Genomic DNA, 8,468 nt, shown 5'->3' on the forward strand with positions numbered 1-8,468 from the left:
TTGGGGAGCAAGCCCAAAGGCTCTCGACGTCTCTGTAAACAGGGCTTAAGTGCTTGCTCAGTTCTCATCGACTTGTTGCCCACAATAAAATTCCAAGGGAAAGACTCCACAGAATTACAGGATCTCTCTGAAGGACTTTGAGATTCTCAGAAATCTGATGCATGAACCAGAACATGTGACTATTTTGTGAAGCTTGAGGCTCTGGAAACGACATCAGGGACCCACTCTTCAAGGAAGAGATCGGTCCATGGAAGGTCGGGGGAGAAAGGGACAAATTCCTTCTTCCCCTCCCATCTTCAGATACCCACATCTGTGGAGTGGGGGCCCCAGGCCCTGAAATTGACTGTATCTTTCTAGCCAGAGGCTTCACGAGCAGGTTGGTCACAAATCCAGCAACAGTAGCCAGGATCCGAAGAAAGAACTTTAGTGATTTCAAGTCAGAGCAAGCACCTTAGGGGCAACTTTCATTTGGGTGCTCCCTTGATATAATGTCAGCTGTTTGCCAATTTTCTGAGGTCCTAGTTGTGGGGCGGAGCCACGATCATGGCGGGCAGGTCTTAGAAAGAGAGGTCAGCCACCCCACGGGCTTGGAGATCCGTCAACCAATATTTCCGTTAAGAGACGGTCAGTGTCCATTTTGGTCTGCCCTTTTGGCGACTGGCAAGAAATATTTGTGTGCTCTGGTAGGGATCTTACTCATCTCCAATATCCACTTCCCTGGGAGGGGGCACAGCCCCTGTCTTCCAGCCAACCCAAGAGAATTTCCCCAGGATTTCAAATTCTTTGCAGAGCCGTGTGGCCATTTATCATGTTGCCACCAACGACTCTGAAGTTCCACACCAGGGAACCCGGCAGAATCACACGCTGCTCAGGAAAAGGAAAAAAATATTCCACCTTCCCCCTCCCCAAAGGAAACCAGAAACTTCACTTGTTTTCCCAAGACGCTCCTACCGGTGGTTTACAAGGGACCCGGAGAGATTTCTCATCAAAGGATTTGGGCGATGACAATTTCCAACATGATCGGAATTGTGACTGCAGAAATGACTGCTTGGCGGTTCAGAAGCGTTTTAATTGCCTTGGCTGATCTCTGCCCGTGCTTCCAGTAATATTAGTATTATTATTGGGGATTTTTCTCTTTTCTTTTTTTTTTTAGAAAATATCTTAGTGTGTTTTCAACGTTGTCATGGAGAGTTGGCACCACGGAGGCTCATGTCCTCAAGACAAACACACCAAAAAAAAAAAAAAAAAAAAAAAAAAACTTTGCAGGAGAAAAATAAAGGAAGACAAAAATATTATGATACGATCCATAAATCCATTTCTCTCTCTGGCACCCATTTGTATCCTCACCATCTGCCATCACCTACAAATTATTGGCTTTTATTACAATGTTATGATTATATATGAGAGCAAATACGAAACTTTAACAAATTAACAACGCATAATTACCACAACTGATACATGATTGAAAACCAGCTGCAAATAAAAGCTCTAGTGAGAAGCAAAAGGCATGGGAGAGCAGGTCCACACACAAGAGTTTGGAAACATCTCCACATTGAGACCCTTCCTCAGCTCAAAGGCACCGGTGATTCCCACTATCAAGAGACATTCCAAAATTTCCAAGCAGTTCTACAGCAAGTGGGTACTGAGTAACCCACAGATTCACCGGGCAAGTACGTCGAGGTTCAGTAATGTTGGGTGCGAGGACAGAGCCTCTGCCTGTTCCACAAACGTATATACACACAAGACCCTTGACACTGTGTCTTTCAGCCATAAGGAATGTCTTTGGAGTCAGGTGAAAATCAGTGCACGATACAAAGGCACCGTGAGCCAAACTGTGCCACAAGGCCGTGCCACTGGAAGAAAATGTGATCTGTGTGTTGAGACTCAGCCATGGAAATCACTGGAATTACCACTGAGGAGGCATTTGAGAGCAAGGGCATCATTCCACAAACTATCTGTTCTTTCTAATGCAATGAAGCTTCAAGAGAAGACATCTAACAGAAGACAAAAGATCAGAATAGAAAAATCAGAGATTGGTTTTACTGAGCCCAGTGCACCTGAGCACTAATTTGGGGCTCTCCCTTCCCTACCTTTCCCCACACGCTTCAGTACATATTCAAGGCTCTCAATAACATGGATGGGAGGCCAGCATGCTCCTTCTGGCTCCTTCCCGCCTAGTCTGGAAACCTCTTTTGAGATTCTCTAATCTCTTCCCGTGATCGCCCACTAGATACTCCCTGCTCCTCTGTGCTCCTGCTACAAAGGATACTTCAGGAGTGCAGCCTACCTCAGGGCCTTGGCCAGTCCCCACCAGGAGGGGATGCGTTCCTATCTCTTTGCCAAGTGTATCAGTTGCCCACTGCTGCTGTAACAAACAACCACACACATAGTGGCTTAAGACAACAAAAACGTATTAGCTTGTATTTCTGAAGTTCAGAAATCTAAAATCTAAACGGGGCCCAAATCAGTTGTCAGCAGGGCCGAATCTTTCTGGAAGCTGGAGAGCACAACTTGTTTCCTTGCCTCCCCCAGTTTCTAGAGGTGGCCTGCATCCCATGGCTCCCTCCTCCATCTCAAAGCCAGAAACAGAAGAATCAGGTCAACATTGCACGCGTAAGAACCATTTCTGGGTGGTCGGTGTTTTCATACGTGTGATGGTTTCCATTACAGTAGGGAGGGTTGAGAGTGGCTCTTGGTTTCTCGTTTGGGCAACTGAGAGGTATCTTTCCCTGAGACAGGGGGCAAAGCGGGAGAGGGGGGCTTCATGAGAGTAGGTCAAAGTAGGTACTTATTCATGTGTTGGGCAAGTATTCATTTACATAAGTAAATATTCATATGTTGGGAATCATAATGGATTGATAATAAATGAATATTCACTTATTCATTCCTTCCTTCCTACATACTACTTGAGGCTCCTCTGTGCCACGCAGTGTGCTCTAGGCACTGGGTCAACAGCAGTGAACAAGATCAGTAACATCTCTGCCCCGGGGCATCTCGGGTCTCCTGCCAGCACCCATGAAACCGGCAGCCTCAACTGTTACCTTGCACAGAGGGTAAAACCTAGGCCCCTTCACAGTTCTTGACAGTGTTTTTAACCGTGTTATTTAAGGGGTGCCTGGGTGGCTCAGTCAGTTGAGTGTCCATCTTCAGCTCAGGTCATGATCTCACTGTTCCCGAGTTCAAGCCCCACGTCAGGCTCTGTGCTGACAGCTCAGAGCCTGGAGCCTGCTTCGATTCTGTGTCTCCTTCTCTCTCTGCCCCTCCCTCTTGCACTCTGTGTCTGTCTCTCAAAAATAAAATAAATAAACACATTAAAACATTTTTCAACTTTTTAAAAACAGTGTTATTTAAACCTTTGTATAGAAAATTTTAATTTGGCCTATGGAACCTGACCAAACACTGAAGGAAACTTCATTAACAAGATACTAATTTTTCAAAAAACTTCTGAGTCAGAAAGGAACTGAATCCCCAAGAAATATGGCAGATACTAATTTACTGACCTCTGATTCATAAAAATACTATCTTCCCATTCCTGGGATGGTTCGATTTACCAATTTACAGGTTGGCCAAAGGGACAGAGACTGCCTTGGGTCCACAAGGGGTTCTCTGCCTCCTCAGCACGTAGCTGCACCACCCTCTCTAGTCTCCCTCGCAGACAGGTGGACGTGTGATAGTTCTGGCCCATCGGACGTGGGCAGATCCTTATGTGCCACTTTCCTGGCTGGGCCCATAAGACTTCTGTGCGATGCTACACGCCCTCTCTTCCCACGTCTGCTGGCTGACCGGAAAGGATGTTAAGGCCCTCGAGAGTGGCGCAGCCAGAGGACAGAAAAGGTCTGGTTCCTGGAACAATGCTGTGGAGCACACTTCCTCCCCCCGCCTCCCACCGCTGCCCCCAGATTTCCAGCACCAATTATACTTTACACGAGTAAGAAATAAATTCTATTGTATTAAGCCGCTAAAACATTGAGGTTATCTTTTACAGAGCTTAGCCTATGGTGACTGATTCAGACAGCTTCTGTATATGGATCTCAGGATTATTGCATGCACACACACACACACACACACACACACACACACACAAATAAGTGACACACAGCTGTGCAGAGAGAAATGCCAGGATGCAGCGACCCCCTGCCGTCTCGCTAAATCTTCTCCCCACCAATCTTGCAGGCTCCTCTAATTCAGAGAAATGTCCCAGATTCGTGTATTATATTTGCAACTGTTTTCAGCAAATGATGGAAGTTATAAAGTTATATAAATTACATGTGACCACTTTTGCTTGTGGAAAAACACACAGAACGCTGCTTGGTTCAGAAGGAGACTCAGATTACCAACAGAGAAGACACCGGTTGTCCAGCCCTCCTGGTGACACTGAGAACTCAGGGTCCACAAGCTTTGCCTGGGGGGTTTATGCAACGGAGCCCCTGGCACTTTCTTTACTGATCAGATGGTCACCCTATCAGAAGCTGCTCCGAGAAACAGTCAGGGAGGGAGTGCAGCGGGCCCCCAGCTCCAAAGGAGAACGCTAAGCTGCTTTGGTGTTTGTTCAACTCACGCCCTCCAGTCAAAACTGTCTGAACCTGATACTCTTCATGGGGGCAAGAGGTTGACCAAACGCCTGGTCTTTACCAGACTCCCCTTTCTCCGTTTCTGACCTGTAGCTATTCGGGGAACAGTTCTAAATGGGGACAGAGAAAGAGGTGATGTGGCAAATGTTCGTTGCACACACTCTACGTGGGGAGCCCACACTCAGCCCTTAGCAGGGCACCAAACCACAGCCCCTGCCCACGTGTCTGGTGCCAGGACTGCGCTTTGCGCCTCTTAGACTCAGAAGCGTCTCTCGCAGGCCCTCTCCTCGTCCACACCCCACAGTGCTGTGGGGCAGGAAGGCTTGCCGCCCACTGGTACAGATGAAGCGAGTGAGGCTCGGAAAAGCCCAAGGTTGCTACTGAGGCAGCTCCTCGTGGGTGGCAGAGCCGAGGCCTAAATGCAGTTCCGCCCTCTGCCCGCATCACTACACAGATACAGAAACCTGCTTACGATCCATCCGGTTAAGCTCGAGCAATAACAGAAAATACCTGGACTTTGAGAACCACATTCGTTGTATCTCAACCACCCAGCAAAACCCAACCTAGAGGCAAGGCAGTTATCACACACACACACACACACACACACACACACACACACACACCCCTCATCCCCACCCTGTGAGCTTTCTAGAAATTTGCCCCCACAGGGTTAAGTCACTGGGTGACAGTTTCCTCCCAGAGGAGATGACCCGCAGGATGACCCAGATCTGCAATTACTTGTCGACATGTAATTGACATTGTAATTGACGTTGTAATTGACAAGCACGCTTCCACAGGCAGACTTGCTGAAAGCCCTTGACAACCACCATGAGGGGGCATTTGCAGAGCCTGGCACCTTTCCTGCACTGGGGGCCCAGCCTCTGCTCATTCACCCCAGCACAGAGCAGACTGTCGCACCTGTCTCCACCAGGGGTGCAGGGGGGGGCGGGGCTGGGGTCCAAGCCCAGAACCTTCCACCACGCCACCTGCCCCTCCAGGAAGCTCTCAAGGGACAGCCCATGGAGCCCGTGGAGGGATGGAGCCACTGCACATCGCCTGGGCCCCGGGGGCCAACCCTTCCTCTATAGCCTCATCCAACTCTCTGCGTGGCCACCTGCCACCTGCCACCCACCCCAATCTGCAGCCCTGATCCCACATCCCACCAGGAAGGTTGAAGAACCTTTGATATTTTCGCACCAACAGCTGGCTTTTCCACACTGCGAAGCTCGTGGTCACTATGCCCCCGTTGGAAACCCCACTTACAGGCTGAATTGAAATGCATCTCTCCAGGACGTGGGGACGGTCACCAGCTTGCAGAGTGCCAGAACCAGGCGGGGACGTCCTTGAGTAGAAGATGCATCTTCTGACCCGTCTGGGGGCTGCCACAGGTTCAGGCAGCAGGGGCCAAGGTACCATGTGGCAGAGCAGGTCACCGAGGCAGTTCAGCTGGTGCATGAGAGCAGGCAGGTGACGGAGGTCCTGGGCAAGAGAAGGTGCTGCTGGTGTGAGTGCTGCTCAGACTCCCCAGACCAGGCATCCTATCTGACCTGGTGGACTTTGTTCTTCTTAATCCTGAGCTGACCTGAGCTAACGGCCTGACCCACAGAATGTGGTGAAAGTGACATCCTGGGACTTCTTGGGCTGGGTCCTAAGAGGCCTCTGTGAGCATGCTATCTCGGGAGCCCCAGGCCACCATATAGGAAGTCCAGCCAGCCTGAGCCCATGCTTTCGGCATCCACTAGAAGTCACCAGACGTGGGAATGAAGCCCCCTTGAGTCCTCCAGACGGGCACACCCACCAGCAGAATACCACAGAGGCACCTCGGTCCATGCCTCCTGAAACAGAGGAGTCACCCAGCCAAGCCCTGCCCAACCACAGGACATAAAATCATGTATGAGTATGAGTTTATGACGGGTTTTATCTTTAAGAAATTGCACACTGCCCACTGAGAAGACCTAGAAGTAATAATCAATCCGGTAGCACTGAGCATCCACAGTACCGTATTATGGTCTCTAAATACCATTTCCCAATTAAAAAGTCCCAGGGTGCCTGGGTGGCTCAGTTGGTTGAGTGACCAACTCTTGATTTCAGCTCAGGTCATGATCTCATGGTTCGTGGGATCAAGCCCCATGTCAGGCTCTGAGCTTACAGCACAGAGCCCACTTAGGCTTCTCTCTCTCTTCCCTTCCCCTACTCGCACTCACTCTCTCTCCCTAAAATGAGTAAATAAACTTAAAAAATAAAAGAAGTCCCAGGGCTGCTCGGATGGATGGCTGATCCCAGGCCTGACCAGGAAATACACAAGATAAATCTAAAGTTCATCATCCAGAAAATAAGAAAGCTACCAGAAATTTCTAGGGATATAACAAAAGAAATCAGGAGTCGATCTAAATGGTATAGTTTGAGCATAAATAAAATAATAACTGTAATAGATTAAATCCCCGATATTATTTCATAATCATACTGAAAAGCTCATTGGTCACAACTGGAAGACGGTATTGAATGGATCACTACTTTGAAAACTGACAAAGAAAAAGGATCTGGCATCGATTGTGCCTTGCCTCCACAAGACAAACTGCAGAGTAACAAAAGAATTGAGAAAAAGGATTCCAAGTAATAAACAGAGAAAAAAACTGATCTCATGACACCATCTTGAAACTCCTAGTGAAATAATGGATCTAGGCAACAATAATCACAAGACAAGAGAAAAGCTGGCATTAAGTATATCCCAGTGGAAGGACCAACAACATCTATGAAGTCGTTGTGACCCCTCCCCAAAACGAACTTGACTCTGACCAAAGCTCTGCATCTAACCACTAATGGACAGGAAAAACAAGGGATGGAGAAACATTTGAGATAAAATCTTGGGGGTTCAAGCAGCGCTATCAGACTCTAGGAAAATACAGGCCAAATGTGTTGGTTTCTTCAATAAATAAATTACAAAAAATAAAATAAAATAAGGGACACATGACCAATCTCCATGAATTGACTTTGTTTGGTTCCCAGTTTGAATAAGTTGTCAAAAATAAAACAAAACTCACAAGACAATTGGGGAAGTGTAAACATTGGATCTTTAGTGATATTAAAAAATTATTGTTTTTAGGGGCACCTGGATGGCTCAGTCAATTAAGTGTCAGACATGTGATTTCAGCTCTGGTCATGATCTCATGGTTCATAAGTTCGAGCCCTGCCATCAGGCCCCACACTAACAGTGCAGGGCCCGCTTGGGATTCTCTCTCCCCCTATCGGTTCCTATCGGTCCTATCGGTTCCTCCCCTGCTTGGGCTCTCTCCCTCTCAACAATAAATAAATAAACTTTTAAAAATTATTGGTTTTAGATGAGTATATTGTGGTTTTATTAGAATTATTTATTTCTAAGTTCTTTGCCCTGTCCTTAACTTTCAGATACATACTGAAATATTTAGAGATAAAATTATATGATTCCCGGAAAATGAATAATTCAAAATAATTTTGGATGGGGGAGGGGTTAGAGGCTTTGGAACAAACAAGAACGGCCATATACTGAGAGTTGTCCATGCTTCAGGCTTATGAGAAGCCACTCTCTAACTTGGCATATGTTTTTACATTTCCATAATAAACGTTTTTAAATCATGCTTACAAGTAATTTTCAGTGACATGGCAAAATGCTAATGACACAACATGAAGTAGAAAAAAGGTCAGGAAAAAATTAATACGGTAAGGGCCGCCTGGGTGGCTCAGTCGGTTAAGCGTCCGACTTCGGCTCAGGTCATGATCTCACGGTCCGTGAGTTCGAGCCCCGCGTCGGGCTCTGGGCTGACAGCTCAGAGCCTGGAGCCTGCTTCGGATTCTGTGTCTCCCTCTCTCTCTGCCCCTCCCCCACTCATGCTCTGTCTCTCTCTGTCTCAGAAATAAATA

This window comes from Lynx canadensis, chromosome C2 (assembly GCF_007474595.2).
Source record: "Lynx canadensis isolate LIC74 chromosome C2, mLynCan4.pri.v2, whole genome shotgun sequence".
Taxonomy (NCBI): Eukaryota; Metazoa; Chordata; class Mammalia; order Carnivora; family Felidae; genus Lynx; species Lynx canadensis.